This window comes from Schistocerca gregaria, unplaced genomic scaffold, assembly GCF_023897955.1.
Source record: "Schistocerca gregaria isolate iqSchGreg1 unplaced genomic scaffold, iqSchGreg1.2 ptg000997l, whole genome shotgun sequence".
Classification (NCBI taxonomy): domain Eukaryota; kingdom Metazoa; phylum Arthropoda; class Insecta; order Orthoptera; family Acrididae; genus Schistocerca; species Schistocerca gregaria.
The window spans coordinates 10,001-15,000 of NW_026062347.1; the positions used below are offsets into that span (position 1 = coordinate 10,001).

The 5,000-nt window shown below is 52.2% G+C and overlaps 1 non-coding gene across 1 annotated transcript in view; it reads left to right on the forward strand.

Moving 5' to 3' along the window:
* Positions 1-3,827: 3,827 nt before the first annotated feature.
* LOC126326661 (small subunit ribosomal RNA) overlaps positions 3,828-5,000 on the forward strand; it is a 1,893-nt gene continuing 720 nt past the window's right edge. Inside the window, exon 1 of the ribosomal RNA XR_007560817.1 lies at positions 3,828-5,000. This exon is cut by the window's right edge and continues 720 nt beyond it. This is a non-coding gene — a ribosomal RNA (small subunit ribosomal RNA).

The window sequence follows — 5,000 nt, forward strand, 5'->3', positions numbered from 1 at the left end:
GTGCATCCTCTCTGCCACATTGCACCGTCGACACTATGATAACCAGAGCAGTAGGTCCACCTATAAAAGCACAATACCCCACTCCTCCGACAACTACCATTGCTCAGATAAACCAACACCACCAACACACATCCTACACAGAGGGGCACCAAATATCACCCCCCCGCCCTCGTGTTATACCACATGAAAAATTGCAGAAGTGAGAGACACAGACCCGCCAGCCTCTTGCTACAAGCATCGAACCGACGTGACATATCTGACGGTGACTCAGGCATCCGCGTACTGCCACAACTATCCACCCCCCCCCCCCCCACTCTCTCTCTGCCCCCTTCCCACACAATACCGAATTTAACCAACTTTATCGCTTAACCTAACTGTGGCTGTACCAGATTATCGCTTAACCTAACTGTGGCTGTACCAGATTATCGCTTAACCTAACTGTGGCTGTACCAGATTATCGCTTAACCTAACTGTGGCTGTACCAGATTATCGCTTAACCTAACTGTGGCTGTACCAGATTATCGCTTAACCTAACTGTGGCTGTACCAGATTATCGCTTAACCTAACTGTGGCTGTACCAGATTATCGCTTAACCTAACTGTGGCTGTACCAGATTATCGCTTAACCTAACTGTGGCTGTACCAGATTATCGCTTAACCTAACTGTGGCTGTACCAGATTATCGCTTAACCTAACTGTGGCTGTACCAGATTATCGCTTAACCTAACTGTGGCTGTACCAGATTATCGCTTAACCTAACTGTGGCTGTACCAGATTATCGCTTAACCTAACTGTGGCTGTACCAGATTATCGCTTAACCTAACTGTGGCTGTACCAGATTATCGCTTAACCTAACTGTGGCTGTACCAGATTATCGCTTAACCTAACTGTGGCTGTACCAGATTATCGCTTAACCTAACTGTGGTTGTACCAGATTATCCCTTAACCTAACTCAATTTGTCCCTTAACCTAACTCAATTTGTCCCTTAACCTAACTCAATTTGTCCCTTAACCTAACTCAATTTGTCCCTTAACCTAACTCAATTTGTCCCTTAACCTAACTCAATTTGTCCCTTAACCTAACTCAATTTGTCCCTTAACCTAACTCAATTTGTCCCTTAACCTAACTCAATTTGTCCCTTAACCTAACTCAATTTGTCCCTTAACCTAACTCAATTTGTCCCTTAACCTAACTCAATTTGTCCCTTAACCTAACTCAATTTGTCCCTTAACCTAACTCAATTTGTCCCTTAACCTAACTCAATTTGTCCCTTAACCTAACTCAATTTGTCCCTTAACCTAACCCACGTTGTCCCTTAACCTAACCCACGTTGTCCCTTAACCTAACCCACGTTGTCCCTTAACCTAACCCACGTTGTCCCTTAACCTAACCCACGTTGTCCCTTAACCTAACCCACGTTGTCCCTTAACCTAACCCACGTTGTCCCTTAACGTAACCCACGTTGTCCCTTAACGTAACCCACGTTGTCCCTTAACGTAACCCACGTTGTCCCTTAACGTAACCCACGTTGTCCCTTAACGTAACCCACGTTGTCCCTTAACCTAACCCACGTTGTCCCTTAACCTAACCCACGTTGTCCCTTAACCTAACCCACGTTGTCCCTTAACCTAACCCACGTTGTCCCTTAACCTAACCCACGTTGTCCCTTAACCTAACCCACGTTGTCCCTTAACCTAACCCACGTTGTCCCTTAACCTAACCCACGTTGTCCCTTAACCTAACCCACGTTGTCCCTTAACCTAACCCACGTTGTCCCTTAACCTAACCCACGTTGTCCCTTAACCTAACCCACGTTGTCCCTTAACCTAACCCACGTTGTCCCTTAACCTAACCCACGTTGTCCCTTAACCTAACCCACGTTGTCCCTTAACCTAACCCACGTTGTCCCTTAACCTAACCCACGTTGTCCCTTAACCTAACCCACGTTGTCCCTTAACCTAACCCACGTTGTCCCTTAACCTAACCCACGTTGTCCCTTAACCTAACCCACGTTGTCCCTTTGCCTAACATAGTTCACTGCTCGGAATCTCTGGTGTCGTTGTTATCCTCATGTAGATGTCTTGCGAGTGTTGCTTACTTTCCACATATTCCCGCTATCCACTGTCAATTGTACTGCAATAGGACTATATCGCCCCCCCCCCCCCCCCCTCTGCCCCTCTCTTTGTGTCTCCGTCCTCTCAAGCTGGTCGGTCTGGCGTTTGAGTGTTAAATGAGCCTCGCAGCTGTTCAGTTGCGTTCAGATGTCGACGCCCTCAGTGTACGTCGTGGTATGGTCTGTGTCCATTGTCCGCTGATGTCGTACGCGTAACCCACACGCTGTACCGATCATCGGTAGTTACGTACAGAGTGAAGTAGTGTGATACGTGTGACCGTACGCTGGCTGTGCCCAACGGTGTCGAATCTCAATTTCCATATGTTGTGCTCGATGCTACTTGTCTCGTCTCCCAATAACAGCTAGGTTGCACTGTGGTACGCCGTAGAGGCGTGTGGGAGGAACGTACGAACGCATTGTATGTCACCCTGGGTCGCTGGGGGTGGTGGTGCGGTGAGTCAGGTCAGGTCAGCGTGAGCCGTGTGATGTAGTGACGCGTGTATTCCGACTTTGTCGTATTGCCTCACACAAAGTGCTACCCTGGTGGACCGCGTTCCATATCTGGGACATGCCGCAGATGCCGGTTGACAGTGGATCGCGGAAGGGACATCGCATACGTGCGCGGGCCACCTTCCACGTGTTCTCTTCTGCACATGTCGCAGTGTGTATGTGGTCTGATGTAGCGTGTCGTGACACATGACATCCTGGCATGCAAGAATTGTTGAATTCGCAAATGTAGGTGGACATCTACGTTTACTGCCCAAGATACGCAAATGAACTGGAAATCCGTTGTTGAGCGGTTGTTCACGCTGGAGGTGAATCTGTGATGGCGACGATCGGTACAGCTATTAACCGGTTGTTTCAGCGGTACCCGCCACATCCACACACGTGACTAGGCCCATGTGGGTATGAAGCGATACGCGGCGGTGGCTTGGTGGGACTGTTCCCGGCCGGTGAAGGGGGGCCGCCCGGCGTGTTGGCCGCGCGCTGCGTGGGCGCACGCGCAACAGGCGGCTGGTGGGGGGCGCCGAGTGGCAGGAGCGCCAGCCGACGGGCTCGGCAGGCGGCGCAGCTACGCTGCGGCGCACCCTGCACGCGGCGCCTGGCGGCCAAAGTTGGTTCAGCCGAGCCCGGTGCGAAGCGCGGTGGACATCTGCAGTGTGCTGGTCTGATTGAGGACTGTGTGCGTTGAGGATGCGCCGCCGCCTGGCACTCGGCGCCGCGACGCCGTCTGCTGCTCGGTCGCCCCAGCGGTTCTCGCAGGTGGTTTGTATCGCAGTTGTGCGGACGTGTTGGCGCGTGCGCTGTGCTGGGAGAGTTCGCTTCTGCACCCAAGTGGGGCTTTGCCCTTGTGTGGCGCTGGCGTTGGAGCTGCCGGTCACCATAGGTGGCGCGTGTTGTCTCCCGCCGGCAATGCCACGACAGCACGCTCCCGGGCCTCTGTCGGCAGCGGCAAGCTCAGTTGGGAGCAAGGGTGTTCGCACTAAAACCGTCTACTCGCCTAACTCCGGGCGATTGCGCCTCTCTCGAAACCGACCAAGTACCTAGGACGGCGCTGCGCGCCGCCGGGACCTGAGAGGGTTTCGAGGTGTATCGTGCAGGGGAGCTCGGCCTCCTCCTGTTTGCAGAATAATTGAGCGGACGCTTGCGTGTTCGCGCGGGCCCCCGGGACACACTCCCGGGCGGCCGGCTGCTCAGCTCTAGTTGACGCAGCTCCCTGGTTGATCCTGCCAGTAGTCATATGCTTGTCTCAAAGATTAAGCCATGCATGTCTCAGTACAAGCCGCATTAAGGTGAAACCGCGAATGGCTCATTAAATCAGTTATGGTTCCTTAGATCGTACCCACGTTACTTGGATAACTGTGGTAATTCTAGAGCTAATACATGCAAACAGAGTCCCGACCAGAGATGGAAGGGACGCTTTTATTAGATCAAAACCAATCGGATTGGCTTGTCTGGTCCGTTTGCCTTGGTGACTCTGAATAACTTTGGGCTGATCGCACGGTCCTCGTACCGGCGACGCATCTTTCAAATGTCTGCCTTATCAACTGTCGATGGTAGGTTCTGCGCCTACCATGGTTGTAACGGGTAACGGGGAATCAGGGTTCGATTCCGGAGAGGGAGCCTGAGAAACGGCTACCACATCCAAGGAAGGCAGCAGGCGCGCAAATTACCCACTCCCGGCACGGGGAGGTAGTGACGAAAAATAACGATACGGGACTCATCCGAGGCCCCGTAATCGGAATGAGTACACTTTAAATCCTTTAACGAGTATCTATTGGAGGGCAAGTCTGGTGCCAGCAGCCGCGGTAATTCCAGCTCCAATAGCGTATATTAAAGTTGTTGCGGTTAAAAAGCTCGTAGTTGGATTTGTGTCCCACGCTGTTGGTTCACCGCCCGTCGGTGTTTAACTGGCATGTATCGTGGGACGTCCTGCCGGTGGGGCGAGCCGAAGGGGTGCTTTCGCGTCCCGAGGCGGACCCCGTTTAAATCCTACCAGGGTGCTCTTTGTTGAGTGTCTCGGTGGGCCGGCACGTTTACTTTGAACAAATTAGAGTGCTTAAAGCAGGCAAGCCCGCCTGAATACTGTGTGCATGGAATAATGGAATAGGACCTCGGTTCTATTTTGTTGGTTTTCGGAACCCGAGGTAATGATTAATAGGGACAGGCGGGGGCATTCGTATTGCGACGTTAGAGGTGAAATTCTTGGATCGTCGCAAGACGAACAGAAGCGAAAGCATTTGCCAAGTATGTTTTCATTAATCAAGAACGAAAGTTAGAGGTTCGAAGGCGATCAGATACCGCCCTAGTTCTAACCATAAACGATGCCAGCCAGCGATCCGCCGCAGTTCCTCCGATGACTCGGCGGGCAGCCTCCGGGAAACCA